Source organism: Centroberyx affinis, unplaced genomic scaffold (genome assembly GCF_046629955.1).
Source record: "Centroberyx affinis isolate AG114_WGS23_722 - 3 ecotype Tasmania unplaced genomic scaffold, CSIRO-AGI_Caff_v1 ptg003898l_1, whole genome shotgun sequence".
Classification (NCBI taxonomy): domain Eukaryota; kingdom Metazoa; phylum Chordata; class Actinopteri; order Beryciformes; family Berycidae; genus Centroberyx; species Centroberyx affinis.
Genome location: NW_027281736.1, coordinates 157,696 through 177,974, shown reverse-complemented (window position 1 = coordinate 177,974; position 20,279 = coordinate 157,696). Strand labels below are relative to the sequence as shown.

The window sequence follows — 20,279 nt, the reverse complement described above, 5'->3', positions numbered from 1 at the left end:
CCTTCGAACTTGCATTGGTGGTTCAGTGGTAGAATTCTCGCCTGCCACGCGGGAGGCCCGGGTTCGATTCCCGGCCAATGCAGCAAGCTTTTCAACCTCCAGCTCACGCAAGCAAAAGCCGTCAAGACTCAAGGGTTCCCACGACGGCAAAGGCAACAATGGCACTGTAAAGCGCTCATCGTCCTCATCACAGTGTTGTTCCACCGGCAGGTTAATCAGATGTGTCAACTTGGTTTCCGTAGGGTTTGGATGGTGCTCACCCTGTGAATGGGCCATTGAAGCCGCCACTTCACACTTTCCTCAACCTTCAAGTCTGACTGGACAACTAAGGCATGCTGAGGTCTGTTCTTTCTTGGGTAACGGGACCGTTTAACGCGCCAGACTGCCGTTGCGCATCTAGTCATCTTGTTGTCATCTTGTTGATTTCCAATCAAAGTAACTAGCGGCACCTTGTGCCGCACACAATTTACCGCAGACAAACACCGGGCTGAGTGAGGTCAGAAAGGTGGAAGCTTTTCCCAAGGCCACTTTTCATTTGTTCAGACAGCACCAAAGTTTTGAATGCTGCTTGTAGCTTGGGCGCTTCTGCAACAGTGAGTTGGTTGATGTTTATCCGGCGATGATCACACTTGTCTGGCCTTGTGGTTTGCCTGCACTACGTGACCTGATCCAACTGCGGTCCAAAACCTTGGCTGTCAGAAGTGGGATTCGAACCCACGCCTCCAGGGGAGACTGCGACCTGAACGCAGCGCCTTAGACCGCTCGGCCATCCTGACTCCGGCTCGGAGACATTCAGACAGATCTAGAGGGGCAGCCGGTGCAAACCTTAGGCGTTGCGCCTTTAATTGTCGCAGGTAAGCGGAGACGCGTGTGCTGCCTGTCGGTCAATTTCCGGGGGTCAAAAGGGCCCTTCGAACTTGCATTGGTGGTTCAGTGGTAGAATTCTCGCCTGCCACGCGGGAGGCCCGGGTTCGATTCCCGGCCAATGCAGCAAGCTTTTCAACCTCCAGCTCACGCAAGCAAAAGCCGTCAAGACTCAAGGGTTCCCACGACGGCAAAGGCAACAATGGCACTGTAAAGCGCTCATCGTCCTCATCACAGTGTTGTTCCACCGGCAGGTTAATCAGATGTGTCAACTTGGTTTCCGTAGGGTTTGGATGGTGCTCACCCTGTGAATGGGCCATTGAAGCCGCCACTTCACACTTTCCTCAACCTTCAAGTCTGACTGGACAACTAAGGCATGCTGAGGTCTGTTCTTTCTTGGGTAACGGGACCGTTTAACGCGCCAGACTGCCGTTGCGCATCTAGTCATCTTGTTGTCATCTTGTTGATTTCCAATCAAAGTAACTAGCGGCACCTTGTGCCGCACACAATTTACCGCAGACAAACACCGGGCTGAGTGAGGTCAGAAAGGTGGAAGCTTTTCCCAAGGCCACTTTTCATTTGTTCAGACAGCACCAAAGTTTTGAATGCTGCTTGTAGCTTGGGCGCTTCTGCAACAGTGAGTTGGTTGATGTTTATCCGGCGATGATCACACTTGTCTGGCCTTGTGGTTTGCCTGCACTACGTGACCTGATCCAACTGCGGTCCAAAACCTTGGCTGTCAGAAGTGGGATTCGAACCCACGCCTCCAGGGGAGACTGCGACCTGAACGCAGCGCCTTAGACCGCTCGGCCATCCTGACTCCGGCTCGGAGACATTCAGACAGATCTAGAGGGGCAGCCGGTGCAAACCTTAGGCGTTGCGCCTTTAATTGTCGCAGGTAAGCGGAGACGCGTGTGCTGCCTGTCGGTCAATTTCCGGGGGTCAAAAGGGCCCTTCGAACTTGCATTGGTCGTTCAGTGGTAGAATTCTCGCCTGCCACGCGGGAGGCCCGGGTTCGATTCCCGGCCAATGCAGCAAGCTTTTCAACCTCCAGCTCACGCAAGCAAAAGCCGTCAAGACTCAAGGGTTCCCACGACGGCAATGGCACTGTAAAGCGCTCATCGTCCTCATCACAGTGTTGTTCCACCGGCAGGTTAATCAGATGTGTCAACTTGGTTTCCGTAGGGTTTGGATGGTGCTCACCCTGTGAATGGGCCATTGAAGCCGCCACTTCACACTTTCCTCAACCTTCAAGTCTGACTGGACAACTAAGGCATGCTGAGGTCTGTTCTTTCTTGGGTAACGGGACCGTTTAACGCGCCAGACTGCCGTTGCGCATCTAGTCATCTTGTTGTCATCTTGTTGATTTCCAATCAAAGTAACTAGCGGCACCTTGTGCCGCACACAATTTACCGCAGACAAACACCGGGCTGAGTGAGGTCAGAAAGGTGGAAGCTTTTCCCAAGGCCACTTTTCATTTGTTCAGACAGCACCAAAGTTTTGAATGCTGCTTGTAGCTTGGGCGCTTCTGCGACAGTGAGTTGGTTGATGTTTATCCGGCGATGATCACACTTGTCTGGCCTTGTGGTTTGCCTGCACTACGTGACCTGATCCAACTGCGGTCCAAAACCTTGGCTGTCAGAAGTGGGATTCGAACCCACGCCTCCAGGGGAGACTGCGACCTGAACGCAGCGCCTTAGACCGCTCGGCCATCCTGACCCCGGCTCGGAGACATTCAGACAGATCTAGAGGCGCAGCCGGTGCAAACCTTAGGCGTTGCGCCTTTAATTGTCGCAGGTAAGCGGAGACGCGTGTGCTGCCTGTCGGTCAATTTCCGGGGGTCAAAAGGGCCCTTCGAACATGCATTGGTGGTTCAGTGGTAGAATTCTCGCCTGCCACGCGGGAGGCCCGGGTTCGATTCCCGGCCAATGCAGCAAGCTTTTCAACCTCCAGCTCACGCAAGCAAAAGCCGTCAAGACTCAAGGGTTCCCACGACGGCAAAGGCAACAATGGCACTGTAAAGCGCTCATCGTCCTCATCACAGTGTTGTTCCACCGGCAGGTTAATCAGATGTGTCAACTTGGTTTCCGTAGGGTTTGGATGGTGCTCACCCTGTGAATGGGCCATTGAAGCCGCCACTTCACACTTTCCTCAACCTTCAAGTCTGACTGGACAACTAAGGCAACTAAGGCATGCTGAGGTCTGTTCTTTCTTGGGTAACGGGACCGTTTAACGCGCCAGACTGCCGTTGCGCATCTAGTCATCTTGTTGTCATCTTGTTGATTTCCAATCAAAGTAACTAGCGGCACCTTGTGCCGCACACAATTTACCGCAGACAAACACCGGGCTGAGTGAGGTCAGAAAGGTGGAAGCTTTTCCCAAGGCCACTTTTCATTTGTTCAGACAGCACCAAAGTTTTGAATGCTGCTTGTAGCTTGGGCGCTTCTGCGACAGTGAGTTGGTTGATGTTTATCCGGCGATGATCACACTTGTCTGGCCTTGTGGTTTGCCTGCACTACGTGACCTGATCCAACTGCGGTCCAAAACCTTGGCTGTCAGAAGTGGGATTCGAACCCACGCCTCCAGGGGAGACTGCGACCTGAACGCAGCGCCTTAGACCGCTCGGCCATCCTGACTCCGGCTCGGAGACATTCAGACAGATCTAGAGGGGCAGCCGGTGCAAACCTTAGGCGTTGCGCCTTTAATTGTCGCAGGTAAGCGGAGACGCGTGTGCTGCCTGTCGGTCAATTTCCGGGGGTCAAAAGGGCCCTTCGAACTTGCATTGGTGGTTCAGTGGTAGAATTCTCGCCTGCCACGCGGGAGGCCCGGGTTCGATTCCCGGCCAATGCAGCAAGCTTTTCAACCTCCAGCTCACGCAAGCAAAAGCCGTCAAGACTCAAGGGTTCCCACGACGGCAAAGGCAACAATGGCACTGTAAAGCGCTCATCGTCCTCATCACAGTGTTGTTCCACCGGCAGGTTAATCAGATGTGTCAACTTGGTTTCCGTAGGGTTTGGATGGTGCTCACCCTGTGAATGGGCCATTGAAGCCGCCACTTCACACTTTCCTCAACCTTCAAGTCTGACTGGACAACTAAGGCATGCTGAGGTCTGTTCTTTCTTGGGTAACGGGACCGTTTAACGCGCCAGACTGCCGTTGCGCATCTAGTCATCTTGTTGTCATCTTGTTGATTTCCAATCAAAGTAACTAGCGGCACCTTGTGCCGCACACAATTTACCGCAGACAAACACCGGGCTGAGTGAGGTCAGAAAGGTGGAAGCTTTTCCCAAGGCCACTTTTCATTTGTTCAGACAGCACCAAAGTTTTGAATGCTGCTTGTAGCTTGGGCGCTTCTGCGACAGTGAGTTGGTTGATGTTTATCCGGCGATGATCACACTTGTCTGGCCTTGTGGTTTGCCTGCACTACGTGACCTGATCCAACTGCGGTCCAAAACCTTGGCTGTCAGAAGTGGGATTCGAACCCACGCCTCCAGGGGAGACTGCGACCTGAACGCAGCGCCTTAGACCGCTCGGCCATCCTGACTCCGGCTCGGAGACATTCAGACAGATCTAGAGGGGCAGCCGGTGCAAACCTTAGGCGTTGCGCCTTTAATTGTCGCAGGTAAGCGGAGACGCGTGTGCTGCCTGTCGGTCAATTTCCGGGGGTCAAAAGGGCCCTTCGAACTTGCATTGGTGGTTCAGTGGTAGAATTCTCGCCTGCCACGCGGGAGGCCCGGGTTCGATTCCCGGCCAATGCAGCAAGCTTTTCAACCTCCAGCTCACGCAAGCAAAAGCCGTCAAGACTCAAGGGTTCCCACGACGGCAAAGGCAACAATGGCACTGTAAAGCGCTCATCGTCCTCATCACAGTGTTGTTCCACCGGCAGGTTAATCAGATGTGTCAACTTGGTTTCCGTAGGGTTTGGATGGTGCTCACCCTGTGAATGGGCCATTGAAGCCGCCACTTCACACTTTCCTCAACCTTCAAGTCTGACTGGACAACTAAGGCATGCTGAGGTCTGTTCTTTCTTGGGTAACGGGACCGTTTAACGCGCCAGACTGCCGTTGCGCATCTAGTCATCTTGTTGTCATCTTGTTGATTTCCAATCAAAGTAACTAGCGGCACCTTGTGCCGCACACAATTTACCGCAGACAAACACCGGGCTGAGTGAGGTCAGAAAGGTGGAAGCTTTTCCCAAGGCCACTTTTCATTTGTTCAGACAGCACCAAAGTTTTGAATGCTGCTTGTAGCTTGGGCGCTTCTGCGACAGTGAGTTGGTTGATGTTTATCCGGCGATGATCACACTTGTCTGGCCTTGTGGTTTGCCTGCACTACGTGACCTGATCCAACTGCGGTCCAAAACCTTGGCTGTCAGAAGTGGGATTCGAACCCACGCCTCCAGGGGAGACTGCGACCTGAACGCAGCGCCTTAGACCGCTCGGCCATCCTGACTCCGGCTCGGAGACATTCAGACAGATCTAGAGGGGCAGCCGGTGCAAACCTTAGGCGTTGCGCCTTTAATTGTCGCAGGTAAGCGGAGACGCGTGTGCTGCCTGTCGGTCAATTTCCGGGGGTCAAAAGGGCCCTTCGAACTTGCATTGGTGGTTCAGTGGTAGAATTCTCGCCTGCCACGCGGGAGGCCCGGGTTCGATTCCCGGCCAATGCAGCAAGCTTTTCAACCTCCAGCTCACGCAAGCAAAAGCCGTCAAGACTCAAGGGTTCCCACGACGGCAAAGGCAACAATGGCACTGTAAAGCGCTCATCGTCCTCATCACAGTGTTGTTCCACCGGCAGGTTAATCAGATGTGTCAACTTGGTTTCCGTAGGGTTTGGATGGTGCTCACCCTGTGAATGGGCCATTGAAGCCGCCACTTCACACTTTCCTCAACCTTCAAGTCTGACTGGACAACTAAGGCATGCTGAGGTCTGTTCTTTCTTGGGTAACGGGACCGTTTAACGCGCCAGACTGCCGTTGCGCATCTAGTCATCTTGTTGTCATCTTGTTGATTTCCAATCAAAGTAACTAGCGGCACCTTGTGCCGCACACAATTTACCGCAGACAAACACCGGGCTGAGTGAGGTCAGAAAGGTGGAAGCTTTTCCCAAGGCCACTTTTCATTTGTTCAGACAGCACCAAAGTTTTGAATGCTGCTTGTAGCTTGGGCGCTTCTGCGACAGTGAGTTGGTTGATGTTTATCCGGCGATGATCACACTTGTCTGGCCTTGTGGTTTGCCTGCACTACGTGACCTGATCCAACTGCGGTCCAAAACCTTGGCTGTCAGAAGTGGGATTCGAACCCACGCCTCCAGGGGAGACTGCGACCTGAACGCAGCGCCTTAGACCGCTCGGCCATCCTGACTCCGGCTCGGAGACATTCAGACAGATCTAGAGGGGCAGCCGGTGCAAACCTTAGGCGTTGCGCCTTTAATTGTCGCAGGTAAGCGGAGACGCGTGTGCTGCCTGTCGGTCAATTTCCGGGGGTCAAAAGGGCCCTTCGAACTTGCATTGGTGGTTCAGTGGTAGAATTCTCGCCTGCCACGCGGGAGGCCCGGGTTCGATTCCCGGCCAATGCAGCAAGCTTTTCAACCTCCAGCTCACGCAAGCAAAAGCCGTCAAGACTCAAGGGTTCCCACGACGGCAAAGGCAACAATGGCACTGTAAAGCGCTCATCGTCCTCATCACAGTGTTGTTCCACCGGCAGGTTAATCAGATGTGTCAACTTGGTTTCCGTAGGGTTTGGATGGTGCTCACCCTGTGAATGGGCCATTGAAGCCGCCACTTCACACTTTCCTCAACCTTCAAGTCTGACTGGACAACTAAGGCATGCTGAGGTCTGTTCTTTCTTGGGTAACGGGACCGTTTAACGCGCCAGACTGCCGTTGCGCATCTAGTCATCTTGTTGTCATCTTGTTGATTTCCAATCAAAGTAACTAGCGGCACCTTGTGCCGCACACAATTTACCGCAGACAAACACCGGGCTGAGTGAGGTCAGAAAGGTGGAAGCTTTTCCCAAGGCCACTTTTCATTTGTTCAGACAGCACCAAAGTTTTGAATGCTGCTTGTAGCTTGGGCGCTTCTGCGACAGTGAGTTGGTTGATGTTTATCCGGCGATGATCACACTTGTCTGGCCTTGTGGTTTGCCTGCACTACGTGACCTGATCCAACTGCGGTCCAAAACCTTGGCTGTCAGAAGTGGGATTCGAACCCACGCCTCCAGGGGAGACTGCGACCTGAACGCAGCGCCTTAGACCGCTCGGCCATCCTGACTCCGGCTCGGAGACATTCAGACAGATCTAGAGGGGCAGCCGGTGCAAACCTTAGGCGTTGCGCCTTTAATTGTCGCAGGTAAGCGGCTTTAATTGTCGCAGGTAAGCGGAGACGCGTGTGCTGCCTGTCGGTCAATTTCCGGGGGTCAAAAGGGCCCTTCGAACTTGCATTGGTGGTTCAGTGGTAGAATTCTCGCCTGCCACGCGGGAGGCCCGGGTTCGATTCCCGGCCAATGCAGCAAGCTTTTCAACCTCCAGCTCACGCAAGCAAAAGCCGTCAAGATTCAAGGGTTCCCACGACGGCAAAGGCAACAATGGCACTGTAAAGCGCTCATCGTCCTCATCACAGTGTTGTTCCACCGGCAGGTTAATCAGATGTGTCAACTTGGTTTCCGTAGGGTTTGGATGGTGCTCACCCTGTGAATGGGCCATTGAAGCCGCCACTTCACACTTTCCTCAACCTTCAAGTCTGACTGGACAACTAAGGCATGCTGAGGTCTGTTCTTTCTTGGGTAACGGGACCGTTTAACGCGCCAGACTGCCGTTGCGCATCTAGTCATATCACTCCGCCGTCACCAAGTCCCCCCCCCCCCATCTTGTTGATTTCCAATCAAAGTAACTAGCGGCACCTTGTGCCGCACACAATTTACCGCAGACAAACACCGGGCTGAGTGAGGTCAGAAAGGTGGAAGCTTTTCCCAAGGCCACTTTTCATTTGTTCAGCCAGCACCAAAGTTTTGAACGCTGCTTGTAGCTTGGGCGCTTCTGCGACAGTGAGTTGGTTGATGTTTATCCGGCGATGATCACACTTGTCTGGCCTTGTGGTTTGCCTGCACTACGTGACCTGATCCAACTGCGGTCCAAAACCTTGGCTGTCAGAAGTGGGATTCGAACCCACGCCTCCAGGGGAGACTGCGACCTGAACGCAGCGCCTTAGACCGCTCGGCCATCCTGACTCCGGCTCGGAGACATTCAGACAGATCTAGAGGGGCAGCCGGTGCAAACCTTAGGCGTTGCGCCTTTAATTGTCGCAGGTAAGCGGAGACGCGTGTGCTGCCTGTCGGTCAATTTCCGGGGGTCAAAAGGGCTCTTCGAACTTGCATTGGTGGTTCAGTGGTAGAATTCTCGCCTGCCACGCGGGAGGCCCGGGTTCGATTCCCGGCCAATGCAGCAAGCTTTTCAACCTCCAGCTCACGCAAGCAAAAGCCGTCAAGACTCAAGGGTTCCCACGACGGCAAAGGCAACAATGGCACTGTAAAGCGCTCATCGTCCTCATCACAGTGTTGTTCCACCGGCAGGTTAATCAGATGTGTCAACTTGGTTTCCGTAGGGTTTGGATGGTGCTCACCCTGTGAATGGGCCATTGAAGCCGCCACTTCACACTTTCCTCAACCTTCAAGTCTGACTGGACAACTAAGGCATGCTGAGGTCTGTTCTTTCTTGGGTAACGGGACCGTTTAACGCGCCAGACTGCCGTTGCGCATCTAGTCATATCACTCCGCCGTCACCAAGTCCCCCCCCCCCCATCTTGTTGATTTCCAATCAAAGTAACTAGCGGCACCTTGTGCCGCACACAATTTACCGCAGACAAACACCGGGCTGAGTGAGGTCAGAAAGGTGGAAGCTTTTCCCAAGGCCACTTTTCATTTGTTCAGACAGCACCAAAGTTTTGAATGCTGCTTGTAGCTTGGGCGCTTCTGCGACAGTGAGTTGGTTGATGTTTATCCGGCGATGATCACACTTGTCTGGCCTTGTGGTTTGCCTGCACTACGTGACCTGATCCAACTGCGGTCCAAAACCTTGGCTGTCAGAAGTGGGATTCGAACCCACGCCTCCAGGGGAGACTGCGACCTGAACGCAGCGCCTTAGACCGCTCGGCCATCCTGACTCCGGCTCGGAGACATTCAGACAGATCTAGAGGGGCAGCCGGTGCAAACCTTAGGCGTTGCGCCTTTAATTGTCGCAGGTAAGCGGAGACGCGTGTGCTGCCTGTCGGTCAATTTCCGGGGGTCAAAAGGGCCCTTCGAACTTGCATTGGTGGTTCAGTGGTAGAATTCTCGCCTGCCACGCGGGAGGCCCGGGTTCGATTCCCGGCCAATGCAGCAAGCTTTTCAACCTCCAGCTCACGCAAGCAAAAGCCGTCAAGACTCAAGGGTTCCCACGACGGCAAAGGCAACAATGGCACTGTAAAGCGCTCATCGTCCTCATCACAGTGTTGTTCCACCGGCAGGTTAATCAGATGTGTCAACTTGGTTTCCGTAGGGTTTGGATGGTGCTCACCCTGTGAATGGGCCATTGAAGCCGCCACTTCACACTTTCCTCAACCTTCAAGTCTGACTGGACAACTAAGGCATGCTGAGGTCTGTTCTTTCTTGGGTAACGGGACCGTTTAACGCGCCAGACTGCCGTTGCGCATCTAGTCATATCACTCCGCCGTCACCAAGTCCCCCCCCCCCCCATCTTGTTGATTTCCAATCAAAGTAACTAGCGGCACCTTGTGCCGCACACAATTTACCGCAGACAAACACCGGGCTGAGTGAGGTCAGAAAGGTGGAAGCTTTTCCCAAGGCCACTTTTCATTTGTTCAGACAGCACCAAAGTTTTGAATGCTGCTTGTAGCTTGGGCGCTTCTGCGACATTGAGTTGGTTGATGTTTATCCGGCGATGATCACACTTGTCTGGCCTTGTGGTTTGCCTGCACTACGTGACCTGATCCAACTGCGGTCCAAAACCTTGGCTGTCAGAAGTGGGATTCGAACCCACGCCTCCAGGGGAGACTGCGACCTGAACGCAGCGCCTTAGACCGCTCGGCCATCCTGACTCCGGCTCGGAGACATTCAGACAGATCTAGAGGGGCAGCCGGTGCAAACCTTAGGCGTTGCGCCTTTAATTGTCGCAGGTAAGCGGAGACGCGTGTGCTGCCTGTCGGTCAATTTCCGGGGGTCAAAAGGGCCCTTCGAACTTGCATTGGTGGTTCAGTGGTAGAATTCTCGCCTGCCACGCGGGAGGCCCGGGTTCGATTCCCGGCCAATGCAGCAAGCTTTTCAACCTCCAGCTCACGCAAGCAAAAGCCGTCAAGACTCAAGGGTTCCCACGACGGCAAAGGCAACAATGGCACTGTAAAGCGCTCATCGTCCTCATCACAGTGTTGTTCCACCGGCAGGTTAATCAGATGTGTCAACTTGGTTTCCGTAGGGTTTGGATGGTGCTCACCCTGTGAATGGGCCATTGAAGCCGCCACTTCACACTTTCCTCAACCTTCAAGTCTGACTGGACAACTAAGGCATGCTGAGGTCTGTTCTTTCTTGGGTAACGGGACCGTTTAACGCGCCAGACTGCCGTTGCGCATCTAGTCATATCACTCCGCCGTCACCAAGTCCCCCCCCCCCCCATCTTGTTGATTTCCAATCAAAGTAACTAGCGGCACCTTGTGCCGCACACAATTTACCGCAGACAAACACCGGGCTGAGTGAGGTCAGAAAGGTGGAAGCTTTTCCCAAGGCCACTTTTCATTTGTTCAGACAGCACCAAAGTTTTGAATGCTGCTTGTAGCTTGGGCGCTTCTGCGACAGTGAGTTGGTTGATGTTTATCCGGCGATGATCACACTTGTCTGGCCTTGTGGTTTGCCTGCACTACGTGACCTGATCCAACTGCGGTCCAAAACCTTGGCTGTCAGAAGTGGGATTCGAACCCACGCCTCCAGGGGAGACTGCGACCTGAACGCAGCGCCTTAGACCGCTCGGCCATCCTGACTCCGGCTCGGAGACATTCAGACAGATCTAGAGGGGCAGCCGGTGCAAACCTTAGGCGTTGCGCCTTTAATTGTCGCAGGTAAGCGGAGACGCGTGTGCTGCCTGTCGGTCAATTTCCGGGGGTCAAAAGGGCCCTTCGAACTTGCATTGGTGGTTCAGTGGTAGAATTCTCGCCTGCCACGCGGGAGGCCCGGGTTCGATTCCCGGCCAATGCAGCAAGCTTTTCAACCTCCAGCTCACGCAAGCAAAAGCCGTCAAGACTCAAGGGTTCCCACGACGGCAAAGGCAACAATGGCACTGTAAAGCGCTCATCGTCCTCATCACAGTGTTGTTCCACCGGCAGGTTAATCAGATGTGTCAACTTGGTTTCCGTAGGGTTTGGATGGTGCTCACCCTGTGAATGGGCCATTGAAGCCGCCACTTTACACTTTCCTCAACCTTCAAGTCTGACTGGACAACTAAGGCATGCTGAGGTCTGTTCTTTCTTGGGTAACGGGACCGTTTAACGCGCCAGACTGCCGTTGCGCATCTAGTCATATCACTCCGCCGTCACCAAGTCCCCCCCCCCCCCATCTTGTTGATTTCCAATCAAAGTAACTAGCGGCACCTTGTGCCGCACACAATTTACCGCAGACAAACACCGGGCTGAGTGAGGTCAGAAAGGTGGAAGCTTTTCCCAAGGCCACTTTTCATTTGTTCAGACAGCACCAAAGTTTTGAATGCTGCTTGTAGCTTGGGCGATTCTGCGACAGTGAGTTGGTTGATGTTTATCCGGCGATGATCACACTTGTCTGGCCTTGTGGTTTGCCTGCACTACGTGACCTGATCCAACTGCGGTCCAAAACCTTGGCTGTCAGAAGTGGGATTCGAACCCACGCCTCCAGGGGAGACTGCGACCTGAACGCAGCGCCTTAGACCGCTCGGCCATCCTGACTCCGGCTCGGAGACATTCAGACAGATCTAGAGGGGCAGCCGGTGCAAACCTTAGGCGTTGCGCCTTTAATTGTCGCAGGTAAGCGGAGACGCGTGTGCTGCCTGTCGGTCAATTTCCGGGGGTCAAAAGGGCCCTTCGAACTTGCATTGGTGGTTCAGTGGTAGAATTCTCGCCTGCCACGCGGGAGGCCCGGGTTCGATTCCCGGCCAATGCAGCAAGCTTTTCAACCTCCAGCTCACGCAAGCAAAAGCCGTCAAGACTCAAGGGTTCCCACGACGGCAAAGGCAACAATGGCACTGTAAAGCGCTCATCGTCCTCATCACAGTGTTGTTCCACCGGCAGGTTAATCAGATGTGTCAACTTGGTTTCCGTAGGGTTTGGATGGTGCTCACCCTGTGAATGGGCCATTGAAGCCGCCACTTTACACTTTCCTCAACCTTCAAGTCTGACTGGACAACTAAGGCATGCTGAGGTCTGTTCTTTCTTGGGTAACGGGACCGTTTAACGCGCCAGACTGCCGTTGCGCATCTAGTCATATCACTCCGCCGTCACCAAGTCCCCCCCCCCCCCATCTTGTTGATTTCCAATCAAAGTAACTAGCGGCACCTTGTGCCGCACACAATTTACCGCAGACAAACACCGGGCTGAGTGAGGTCAGAAAGGTGGAAGCTTTTCCCAAGGCCACTTTTCATTTGTTCAGACAGCACCAAAGTTTTGAATGCTGCTTGTAGCTTGGGCGCTTCTGCGACAGTGAGTTGGTTGATGTTTATCCGGCGATGATCACACTTGTCTGGCCTTGTGGTTTGCCTGCACTACGTGACCTGATCCAACTGCGGTCCAAAAACTTGGCTGTCAGAAGTGGGATTCGAACCCACGCCTCCAGGGGAGACTGCGACCTGAACGCAGCGCCTTAGACCGCTCGGCCATCCTGACTCCGGCTCGGAGACATTCAGACAGATCTAGAGGGGCAGCCGGTGCAAACCTTAGGCGTTGCGCCTTTAATTGTCGCAGGTAAGCGGAGACGCGTGTGCTGCCTGTCGGTCAATTTCCGGGGGTCAAAAGGGCCCTTCGAACTTGCATTGGTGGTTCAGTGGTAGAATTCTCGCCTGCCACGCGGGAGGCCCGGGTTCGATTCCCGGCCAATGCAGCAAGCTTTTCAACCTCCAGCTCACGCAAGCAAAAGCCGTCAAGACTCAAGGGTTCCCACGACGGCAAAGGCAACAATGGCACTGTAAAGCGCTCATCGTCCTCATCACAGTGTTGTTCCACCGGCAGGTTAATCAGATGTGTCAACTTGGTTTCCGTAGGGTTTGGATGGTGCTCACCCTGTGAATGGGCCATTGAAGCCGCCACTTCACACTTTCCTCAACCTTCAAGTCTGACTGGACAACTAAGGCATGCTGAGGTCTGTTCTTTCTTGGGTAACGGGACCGTTTAACGCGCCAGACTGCCGTTGCGCATCTAGTCATCTTGTTGTCATCTTGTTGATTTCCAATCAAAGTAACTAGCGGCACCTTGTGCCGCACACAATTTACCGCAGACAAACACCGGGCTGAGTGAGGTCAGAAAGGTGGAAGCTTTTCCCAAGGCCACTTTTCATTTGTTCAGACAGCACCAAAGTTTTGAATGCTGCTTGTAGCTTGGGCGCTTCTGCGACAGTGAGTTGGTTGATGTTTATCCGGCGATGATCACACTTGTCTGGCCTTGTGGTTTGCCTGCACTACGTGACCTGATCCAACTGCGGTCCAAAACCTTGGCTGTCAGAAGTGGGATTCGAACCCACGCCTCCAGGGGAGACTGCGACCTGAACGCAGCGCCTTAGACCGCTCGGCCATCCTGACTCCGGCTCGGAGACATTCAGACAGATCTAGAGGGGCAGCCGGTGCAAACCTTAGGCGTTGCGCCTTTAATTGTCGCAGGTAAGCGGAGACGCGTGTGCTGCCTGTCGGTCAATTTCCGGGGGTCAAAAGGGCCCTTCGAACTTGCATTGGTGGTTCAGTGGTAGAATTCTCGCCTGCCACGCGGGAGGCCCGGGTTCGATTCCCGGCCAATGCAGCAAGCTTTTCAACCTCCAGCTCACGCAAGCAAAAGCCGTCAAGACTCAAGGGTTCCCACGACGGCAAAGGCAACAATGGCACTGTAAAGCGCTCATCGTCCTCATCACAGTGTTGTTCCACCGGCAGGTTAATCAGATGTGTCAACTTGGTTTCCGTAGGGTTTGGATGGTGCTCACCCTGTGAATGGGCCATTGAAGCCGCCACTTCACACTTTCCTCAACCTTCAAGTCTGACTGGACAACTAAGGCATGCTGAGGTCTGTTCTTTCTTGGGTAACGGGACCGTTTAACGCGCCAGACTGCCGTTGCGCATCTAGTCATATCACTCCGCCGTCACCAAGTCCCCCCCCCCCCCATCTTGTTGATTTCCAATCAAAGTAACTAGCGGCACCTTGTGCCGCACACAATTTACCGCAGACAAACACCGGGCTGAGTGAGGTCAGAAAGGTGGAAGCTTTTCCCAAGGCCACTTTTCATTTGTTCAGACAGCACCAAAGTTTTGAATGCTGCTTGTAGCTTGGGCGCTTCTGCGACAGTGAGTTGGTTGATGTTTATCCGGCGATGATCACACTTGTCTGGCCTTGTGGTTTGCCTGCACTACGTGACCTGATCCAACTGCGGTCCAAAACCTTGGCTGTCAGAAGTGGGATTCGAACCCACGCCTCCAGGGGAGACTGCGACCTGAACGCAGCGCCTTAGACCGCTCGGCCATCCTGACTCCGGCTCGGAGACATTCAGACAGATCTAGAGGGGCAGCCGGTGCAAACCTTAGGCGTTGCGCCTTTAATTGTCGCAGGTAAGCGGAGACGCGTGTGCTGCCTGTCGGTCAATTTCCGGGGGTCAAAAGGGCCCTTCGAACTTGCATTGGTGGTTCAGTGGTAGAATTCTCGCCTGCCACGCGGGAGGCCCGGGTTCGATTCCCGGCCAATGCAGCAAGCTTTTCAACCTCCAGCTCACGCAAGCAAAAGCCGTCAAGACTCAAGGGTTCCCACGACGGCAAAGGCAACAATGGCACTGTAAAGCGCTCATCGTCCTCATCACAGTGTTGTTCCACCGGCAGGTTAATCAGATGTGTCAACTTGGTTTCCGTAGGGTTTGGATGGTGCTCACCCTGTGAATGGGCCATTGAAGCCGCCACTTCACACTTTCCTCAACCTTCAAGTCTGACTGGACAACTAAGGCATGCTGAGGTCTGTTCTTTCTTGGGTAACGGGACCGTTTAACGCGCCAGACTGCCGTTGCGCATCTAGTCATCTTGTTGTCATCTTGTTGATTTCCAATCAAAGTAACTAGCGGCACCTTGTGCCGCACACAATTTACCGCAGACAAACACCGGGCTGAGTGAGGTCAGAAAGGTGGAAGCTTTTCCCAAGGCCACTTTTCATTTGTTCAGACAGCACCAAAGTTTTGAATGCTGCTTGTAGCTTGGGCGCTTCTGCGACAGTGAGTTGGTTGATGTTTATCCGGCGATGATCACACTTGTCTGGCCTTGTGGTTTGCCTGCACTACGTGACCTGATCCAACTGCGGTCCAAAACCTTGGCTGTCAGAAGTGGGATTCGAACCCACGCCTCCAGGGGAGACTGCGACCTGAACGCAGCGCCTTAGACCGCTCGGCCATCCTGACTCCGGCTCGGAGACATTCAGACAGATCTAGAGGGGCAGCCGGTGCAAACCTTAGGCGTTGCGCCTTTAATTGTCGCAGGTAAGCGGAGACGCGTGTGCTGCCTGTCGGTCAATTTCCGGGGGTCAAAAGGGCCCTTCGAACTTGCATTGGTTGTTCAGTGGTAGAATTCTCGCCTGCCACGCGGGAGGCCCGGGTTCGATTCCCGGCCAATGCAGCAAGCTTTTCAACCTCCAGCTCACGCAAGCAAAAGCCGTCAAGACTCAAGGGTTCCCACGACGGCAAAGGCAACAATGGCACTGTAAAGCGCTCATCGTCCTCATCACAGTGTTGTTCCACCGGCAGGTTAATCAGATGTGTCAACTTGGTTTCCGTAGGGTTTGGATGGTGCTCACCCTGTGAATGGGCCATTGAAGCCACCACTTCACACTTTCCTCAACCTTCAAGTCTGACTGGACAACTAAGGCATGCTGAGGTCTGTTCTTTCTTGGGTAACGGGACCGTTTAACGCGCCAGACTGCCGTTGCGCATCTAGTCATCTTGTTGATTTCCAATCAAAGTAACTAGCGGCACCTTGTGCCGCACACAATTTACCGCAGACAAACACCGGGCTGAGTGAGGTCAGAAAGGTGGAAGCTTTTCCCAAGGCCACTTTTCATTTGTTCAGACAGCACCAAAGTTTTGAATGCTGCTTGTAGCTTGGGCGCTTCTGCGACAGTGAGTTGGTTGATGTTTATCCGGCGATGATCACACTTGTCTGGCCTTGTGGTTTGCCTGCACTACGTGACCTGATCCAACTGCGGTCCAAAACCTTGGCTGTCAGAAGTGGGATTCGAACCCACGCCTCCAGGGGAGACTGCGACCTGAACGCAGCGCCTTAGACCGCTCGGCCATCCTGACTCCGGCTCGGAGACATTCAGACAGATCTAGAGGGGCAGCCGGTGCAAACCTTAGGCGTTGCGCCTTTAATTGTCGCAGGTAAGCGGAGACGCGTGTGCTGCCTGTCGGTCAATTTCCGGGGGTCAAAAGGGCCCTTCGAACTTGCATTGGTGGTTCAGTGGTAGAATTCTCGCCTGCCACGCGGGAGGCCCGGGTTCGATTCCCGGCCAATGCAGCAAGCTTTTCAACCTCCAGCTCACGCAAGCAAAAGCCGTCAAGACTCAAGGGTTCCCACGACGGCAAAGGCAACAATGGCACTGTAAAGCGCTCATCGTCCTCATCACAGTGTTGTTCCACCGGCAGGTTAATCAGATGTGTCAACTTGGTTTCCGTAGGGTTTGGATGGTGCTCACCCTGTGAATGGGCCATTGAAGCCGCCACTTCACACTTTCCTCAACCTTCAAGTCTGACTGGACAACTAAGGCATGCTGAGGTCTGTTCTTTCTTGGGTAACGGGACCGTTTAACGCGCCAGACTGCCGTTGCGCATCTAGTCATCTTGTTGTCATCTTGTTGATTTCCAATCAAAGTAACTAGCGGCACCTTGTGCCGCACACAATCACCGGGCTGAGTGAGGTCAGAAAGGTGGAAGCTTTTCCCAAGGCCACTTTTCATTTGTTCAGACAGCACCAAAGTTTTGAACGCTGCTTGTAGCTTGGGCGCTTCTGCGACAGTGAGTTGGTTGATGTTTATCCGGCGATGATCACACTTGTCTGGCCTTGTGGTTTGCCTGCACTACGTGACCTGATCCAACTGCGGTCCAAAACCTTGGCTGTCAGAAGTGGGATTCGAACCCACGCCTCCAGGGGAGACTGCGACCTGAACGCAGCGCCTTAGACCGCTCGGCCATCCTGACTCCGGCTCGGAGACATTCAGACAGATCTAGAGGGGCAGCCGGTGCAAACCTTAGGCGTTGCGCCTTTAATTGTCGCAGGTAAGCGGAGACGCGTGTGCTGCCTGTCGGTCAATTTCCGGGGGTCAAAAGGGCCCTTCGAACTTGCATTGGTGGTTCAGTGGTAGAATTCTCGCCTGCCACGCGGGAGGCCCGGGGAAATCTCTGCAACTTTGGAATTCCTGGAAACGGTCTGTTGGACCCGTGCTGGATCCTTCGCCCGTTTCCCCCATATCTACTCTGTTCCCACGGGTGGCGTGTTCCGGGCTTGCCCGAGCGTGCTCCTCGTTAGTATAGTGGCTAGTATCCCTGCCTGTCACGCAGGAGACCGGGGTTCAATTCCCCGACGGGGAGGCCAGCTTCACCAGCTGCTTTGTGCTGTTCCCGTCGCACTTGACGAAGGATTTTGAGCAAGGGCAAACCACCTGAAGTTGCAAGGGATGCTGCGCACGCTGGAGTTGGCCCAAACATTGTGCTAAATGTGCAGGACTTCTTCCGCTTTCTCTTCTCACGACGTGAAAGTCTTTGGCCTTTTTTCTAAAGGCGTCCGTGTAGGGTAACACCGGTGAGTGAAAGGCGACTGTGGCAGGATTTGCCGTTTGGCTGAGTCCTACACAGTGGTGAAAGGGACAAAAAAAAAAGTAAGAACTAGGCGGATAAATAAACTAAAGGCTCCTTGGATAGAGGTGCTAAGCGCGGGCAACTTCTAAAGGAAAGTATAATGGCACACCAACAGGGAAGAACTTTCACCAGGACACGTCTGGGCTGCAAACGACATGGGGATAGGGCTTCTCGGCGCTTTGGATGCGACCAAGTGTAGGATCTGTTGTCATCAGTTGAATATCTGATGCGCTCTGTATAGGGGAAAACATATCGAACGGACAGAAAAAAGGCTCTTGGTCCGCTGGCTCCACGCGTCCACCCGGTGATGCAGCGCCACCGGGAGCGATGCACCCGTTGTCTCGCCGTGGGGAGAAGCAACAAAAGAGAAATAGATGACAAGAAGTCAGCACCATTGAATAAATGATTGTCTTGCACATGCCTGAAGTACAAAACCCAAAGCGGAGGGAAATCTCTGCAACTTTGGAATTCCTGGAAACGGTCTGTTGGACCCGTGCTGGATCCTTCGCCCGTTTCCCCCATATCTACTCTGTTCCCACGGGTGGCGTGTTCCGGGCTTGCCCGAGCGTGCTCCTCGTTAGTATAGTGGCTAGTATCCCTGCCTGTCACGCAGGAGACCGGGGTTCAATTCCCCGACGGGGAGGCCAGCTTCACCAGCTGCTTTGTGCTGTTCCCGTCGCACTTGACGAAGGATTTTGAGCAAGGGCAAACCACCTGAAGTTGCAAGGGATGCTGCGCACGCTGGAGTTGGCCCAAACATTGTGCTAAATGTGCAGGACTTCTTCCGCTTTCTCTTCTCACGACGTGAAAGTCTTTGGCCTTTTTTCTAAAGGCGTCCGTGTAGGGTAACACCGGTGAGTGAAAGGCGACTGTGGCAGGATTTGCCGTTTGGCTGAGTCCTACACAGTGGTGAAAGGGACAAAAAAAAAAGTAAGAACTAGGCGGATAAATAAACTAAAGGCTCCTTGGATAGAGGTGCTAAGCGCGGGCAACTTCTAAAGGAAAGTATAATGGCACACCAACAGGGAAGAACTTTCACCAGGACACGTCTGGGCTGCAAACGACAAGGGGATAGGGCTTCTCGGCGCTTTGGATGCGACCAAGTGTAGGATCTGTTGTCATCAGTTGAATATCTGATGCGCTCTGTATAGGGGAAAACATATCGAACGGACAGAAAAAAGGCTCTTGGTCCGCTGGCTCCACGCGTCCACCCGGTGATGCAGCGCCACCGGGAGCGATGCACCCGTTGTCTCGCCGTGGGGAGAAGCGACAAAAGAGAAATAGATGACAAGAAGTCAGCACCATTGAATAAATGATTGTCTTGCACATGCCTGAAGTACAAAACCCAAAGCGGAGGGAAATCTCTGCAACTTTGGAATTCCTGGAAACGGTCTGTTGGACCCGTGCTGGATCCTTCGCCCGTTTCCCCCATATCTACTCTGTTCCCACGGGTGGCGTGTTCCGGGCTTGCCCGAGCGTGCTCCTCGTTAGTATAGTGGCTAGTATCCCTGCCTGTCACGCAGGAGACCGGGGTTCAATTCCCCGACGGGGAGGCCAGCTTCACCAGCTGCTTTGTGCTGTTCCCGTCGCACTTGACGAAGGATTTTGAGCAAGGGCAAACCACCTGAAGTTGCAAGGGATGCTGCGCACGCTGGAGTTGGCCCAAACATTGTGCTAAATGTGCAGGACTTCTTCCGCTTTCTCTTCTCACGACGTGAAAGTCTTTGGCCTTTTTTCTAAAGGCGTCCGTGTAGGGTAACACCGGTGAGTGAAAGGCGACTGTGGCAGGATTTGCCGTTTGGCTGAGTCCTACACAGTGGTGAAAGGGACAAAAAAAAAAGTAAGAACTAGGCGGATAAATAAACTAAAGGCTCCTTGGATAGAGGTGCTAAGCGCGGGCAACTTCTAAAGGAAAGTATAATGGCACACCAACAGGGAAGAACTTTCACCAGGACACGTCTGGGCTGCAAACGACAAGGGGATAGGGCTTCTCGGCGCTTTGGATGCGACCAAGTGTAGGATCTGTTGTCATCAGTTGAATATCTGATGCGCTCTGTATAGGGGAAAACATATCGAACGGACAGAAAAAAGGCTCTTGGTCCGCTGGCTCCACGCGTCCACCCGGTGATGCAGCGCCACCGGGAGCGATGCACCCGTTGTCTCGCCGTGGGGAGAAGCGACAAAAGAGAAATAGATGACAAGAAGTCAGCACCATTGAATAAATGATTGTCTTGCACATGCCTGAAGTACAAAACCCAAAGCGGAGGGAAATCTCTGCAACTTTGGAATTCCTGGAAACGGTCTGTTGGACCCGTGCTGGATCCTTCGCCC

At 53.7% G+C, this 20,279-nt stretch overlaps 39 non-coding genes and 3 pseudogenes across 39 annotated transcripts; 23 read left to right on the top strand and 19 right to left on the bottom strand.

Moving 5' to 3' along the window:
• Nucleotides 1–11: 11 nt before the first annotated feature.
• On the top strand, nucleotides 12–82 carry trnag-gcc (transfer RNA glycine (anticodon GCC)). Its single transcript has one exon. It is a non-coding gene; the product is annotated as a tRNA-Gly (tRNA).
• Nucleotides 83–693: 611 nt separating this feature from the next.
• Nucleotides 694–776, bottom strand: trnal-cag (transfer RNA leucine (anticodon CAG)). The gene has a single exon. It is a non-coding gene; the product is annotated as a tRNA-Leu (tRNA).
• Nucleotides 777–919: 143 nt separating this feature from the next.
• On the top strand, nucleotides 920–990 carry trnag-gcc (transfer RNA glycine (anticodon GCC)). The gene has a single exon. It is a non-coding gene; the product is annotated as a tRNA-Gly (tRNA).
• Nucleotides 991–1,601: 611 nt separating this feature from the next.
• Nucleotides 1,602–1,684, bottom strand: trnal-cag (transfer RNA leucine (anticodon CAG)). The gene has a single exon. It is a non-coding gene; the product is annotated as a tRNA-Leu (tRNA).
• Nucleotides 1,685–2,500: 816 nt separating this feature from the next.
• Nucleotides 2,501–2,583, bottom strand: trnal-cag (transfer RNA leucine (anticodon CAG)). The gene has a single exon. It is a non-coding gene; the product is annotated as a tRNA-Leu (tRNA).
• Nucleotides 2,584–2,726: 143 nt separating this feature from the next.
• trnag-gcc (transfer RNA glycine (anticodon GCC)) lies at nucleotides 2,727–2,797 on the top strand. The gene has a single exon. It is a non-coding gene; the product is annotated as a tRNA-Gly (tRNA).
• A 620-nt stretch (nucleotides 2,798–3,417) lies between these two features.
• Nucleotides 3,418–3,500, bottom strand: trnal-cag (transfer RNA leucine (anticodon CAG)). Its single transcript has one exon. It is a non-coding gene; the product is annotated as a tRNA-Leu (tRNA).
• Nucleotides 3,501–3,643: 143 nt separating this feature from the next.
• Nucleotides 3,644–3,714, top strand: trnag-gcc (transfer RNA glycine (anticodon GCC)). The gene has a single exon. It is a non-coding gene; the product is annotated as a tRNA-Gly (tRNA).
• Nucleotides 3,715–4,325: 611 nt separating this feature from the next.
• On the bottom strand, nucleotides 4,326–4,408 carry trnal-cag (transfer RNA leucine (anticodon CAG)). The gene has a single exon. It is a non-coding gene; the product is annotated as a tRNA-Leu (tRNA).
• Nucleotides 4,409–4,551: 143 nt separating this feature from the next.
• Nucleotides 4,552–4,622, top strand: trnag-gcc (transfer RNA glycine (anticodon GCC)). Its single transcript has one exon. It is a non-coding gene; the product is annotated as a tRNA-Gly (tRNA).
• Nucleotides 4,623–5,233: 611 nt separating this feature from the next.
• On the bottom strand, nucleotides 5,234–5,316 carry trnal-cag (transfer RNA leucine (anticodon CAG)). The gene has a single exon. It is a non-coding gene; the product is annotated as a tRNA-Leu (tRNA).
• A 143-nt stretch (nucleotides 5,317–5,459) lies between these two features.
• Nucleotides 5,460–5,530, top strand: trnag-gcc (transfer RNA glycine (anticodon GCC)). The gene has a single exon. It is a non-coding gene; the product is annotated as a tRNA-Gly (tRNA).
• A 611-nt stretch (nucleotides 5,531–6,141) lies between these two features.
• Nucleotides 6,142–6,224, bottom strand: trnal-cag (transfer RNA leucine (anticodon CAG)). The gene has a single exon. It is a non-coding gene; the product is annotated as a tRNA-Leu (tRNA).
• A 143-nt stretch (nucleotides 6,225–6,367) lies between these two features.
• On the top strand, nucleotides 6,368–6,438 carry trnag-gcc (transfer RNA glycine (anticodon GCC)). Its single transcript has one exon. It is a non-coding gene; the product is annotated as a tRNA-Gly (tRNA).
• Nucleotides 6,439–7,049: 611 nt separating this feature from the next.
• trnal-cag (transfer RNA leucine (anticodon CAG)) lies at nucleotides 7,050–7,132 on the bottom strand. The gene has a single exon. It is a non-coding gene; the product is annotated as a tRNA-Leu (tRNA).
• Nucleotides 7,133–7,298: 166 nt separating this feature from the next.
• Nucleotides 7,299–7,369, top strand: trnag-gcc (transfer RNA glycine (anticodon GCC)). The gene has a single exon. It is a non-coding gene; the product is annotated as a tRNA-Gly (tRNA).
• A 635-nt stretch (nucleotides 7,370–8,004) lies between these two features.
• trnal-cag (transfer RNA leucine (anticodon CAG)) lies at nucleotides 8,005–8,087 on the bottom strand. Its single transcript has one exon. It is a non-coding gene; the product is annotated as a tRNA-Leu (tRNA).
• Nucleotides 8,088–8,230: 143 nt separating this feature from the next.
• On the top strand, nucleotides 8,231–8,301 carry trnag-gcc (transfer RNA glycine (anticodon GCC)). Its single transcript has one exon. It is a non-coding gene; the product is annotated as a tRNA-Gly (tRNA).
• Nucleotides 8,302–8,936: 635 nt separating this feature from the next.
• On the bottom strand, nucleotides 8,937–9,019 carry trnal-cag (transfer RNA leucine (anticodon CAG)). Its single transcript has one exon. It is a non-coding gene; the product is annotated as a tRNA-Leu (tRNA).
• A 143-nt stretch (nucleotides 9,020–9,162) lies between these two features.
• On the top strand, nucleotides 9,163–9,233 carry trnag-gcc (transfer RNA glycine (anticodon GCC)). Its single transcript has one exon. It is a non-coding gene; the product is annotated as a tRNA-Gly (tRNA).
• A 636-nt stretch (nucleotides 9,234–9,869) lies between these two features.
• On the bottom strand, nucleotides 9,870–9,952 carry trnal-cag (transfer RNA leucine (anticodon CAG)). Its single transcript has one exon. It is a non-coding gene; the product is annotated as a tRNA-Leu (tRNA).
• A 143-nt stretch (nucleotides 9,953–10,095) lies between these two features.
• On the top strand, nucleotides 10,096–10,166 carry trnag-gcc (transfer RNA glycine (anticodon GCC)). Its single transcript has one exon. It is a non-coding gene; the product is annotated as a tRNA-Gly (tRNA).
• A 636-nt stretch (nucleotides 10,167–10,802) lies between these two features.
• On the bottom strand, nucleotides 10,803–10,885 carry trnal-cag (transfer RNA leucine (anticodon CAG)). Its single transcript has one exon. It is a non-coding gene; the product is annotated as a tRNA-Leu (tRNA).
• Nucleotides 10,886–11,028: 143 nt separating this feature from the next.
• trnag-gcc (transfer RNA glycine (anticodon GCC)) lies at nucleotides 11,029–11,099 on the top strand. Its single transcript has one exon. It is a non-coding gene; the product is annotated as a tRNA-Gly (tRNA).
• Nucleotides 11,100–11,735: 636 nt separating this feature from the next.
• On the bottom strand, nucleotides 11,736–11,818 carry trnal-cag (transfer RNA leucine (anticodon CAG)). Its single transcript has one exon. It is a non-coding gene; the product is annotated as a tRNA-Leu (tRNA).
• A 143-nt stretch (nucleotides 11,819–11,961) lies between these two features.
• trnag-gcc (transfer RNA glycine (anticodon GCC)) lies at nucleotides 11,962–12,032 on the top strand. Its single transcript has one exon. It is a non-coding gene; the product is annotated as a tRNA-Gly (tRNA).
• Nucleotides 12,033–12,668: 636 nt separating this feature from the next.
• trnal-cag (transfer RNA leucine (anticodon CAG)) lies at nucleotides 12,669–12,751 on the bottom strand. Its single transcript has one exon. It is a non-coding gene; the product is annotated as a tRNA-Leu (tRNA).
• A 143-nt stretch (nucleotides 12,752–12,894) lies between these two features.
• On the top strand, nucleotides 12,895–12,965 carry trnag-gcc (transfer RNA glycine (anticodon GCC)). Its single transcript has one exon. It is a non-coding gene; the product is annotated as a tRNA-Gly (tRNA).
• A 611-nt stretch (nucleotides 12,966–13,576) lies between these two features.
• trnal-cag (transfer RNA leucine (anticodon CAG)) lies at nucleotides 13,577–13,659 on the bottom strand. The gene has a single exon. It is a non-coding gene; the product is annotated as a tRNA-Leu (tRNA).
• A 143-nt stretch (nucleotides 13,660–13,802) lies between these two features.
• trnag-gcc (transfer RNA glycine (anticodon GCC)) lies at nucleotides 13,803–13,873 on the top strand. The gene has a single exon. It is a non-coding gene; the product is annotated as a tRNA-Gly (tRNA).
• Nucleotides 13,874–14,509: 636 nt separating this feature from the next.
• On the bottom strand, nucleotides 14,510–14,592 carry trnal-cag (transfer RNA leucine (anticodon CAG)). The gene has a single exon. It is a non-coding gene; the product is annotated as a tRNA-Leu (tRNA).
• A 143-nt stretch (nucleotides 14,593–14,735) lies between these two features.
• On the top strand, nucleotides 14,736–14,806 carry trnag-gcc (transfer RNA glycine (anticodon GCC)). Its single transcript has one exon. It is a non-coding gene; the product is annotated as a tRNA-Gly (tRNA).
• Nucleotides 14,807–15,417: 611 nt separating this feature from the next.
• On the bottom strand, nucleotides 15,418–15,500 carry trnal-cag (transfer RNA leucine (anticodon CAG)). The gene has a single exon. It is a non-coding gene; the product is annotated as a tRNA-Leu (tRNA).
• An 814-nt stretch (nucleotides 15,501–16,314) lies between these two features.
• On the bottom strand, nucleotides 16,315–16,397 carry trnal-cag (transfer RNA leucine (anticodon CAG)). Its single transcript has one exon. It is a non-coding gene; the product is annotated as a tRNA-Leu (tRNA).
• Nucleotides 16,398–16,540: 143 nt separating this feature from the next.
• trnag-gcc (transfer RNA glycine (anticodon GCC)) lies at nucleotides 16,541–16,611 on the top strand. The gene has a single exon. It is a non-coding gene; the product is annotated as a tRNA-Gly (tRNA).
• Nucleotides 16,612–17,208: 597 nt separating this feature from the next.
• trnal-cag (transfer RNA leucine (anticodon CAG)) lies at nucleotides 17,209–17,291 on the bottom strand. The gene has a single exon. It is a non-coding gene; the product is annotated as a tRNA-Leu (tRNA).
• Nucleotides 17,292–17,609: 318 nt separating this feature from the next.
• On the top strand, nucleotides 17,610–17,681 carry trnad-guc (transfer RNA aspartic acid (anticodon GUC)). Its single transcript has one exon. It is a non-coding gene; the product is annotated as a tRNA-Asp (tRNA).
• A 430-nt stretch (nucleotides 17,682–18,111) lies between these two features.
• Nucleotides 18,112–18,286, top strand: LOC139662863 (U2 spliceosomal RNA; annotated as a pseudogene).
• A 233-nt stretch (nucleotides 18,287–18,519) lies between these two features.
• On the top strand, nucleotides 18,520–18,591 carry trnad-guc (transfer RNA aspartic acid (anticodon GUC)). Its single transcript has one exon. It is a non-coding gene; the product is annotated as a tRNA-Asp (tRNA).
• Nucleotides 18,592–19,021: 430 nt separating this feature from the next.
• LOC139662862 (U2 spliceosomal RNA) lies at nucleotides 19,022–19,196 on the top strand (annotated as a pseudogene).
• Nucleotides 19,197–19,429: 233 nt separating this feature from the next.
• Nucleotides 19,430–19,501, top strand: trnad-guc (transfer RNA aspartic acid (anticodon GUC)). The gene has a single exon. It is a non-coding gene; the product is annotated as a tRNA-Asp (tRNA).
• Nucleotides 19,502–19,931: 430 nt separating this feature from the next.
• LOC139662861 (U2 spliceosomal RNA) lies at nucleotides 19,932–20,106 on the top strand (annotated as a pseudogene).
• The last annotated feature ends 173 nt before the right edge of the window (nucleotides 20,107–20,279 follow it).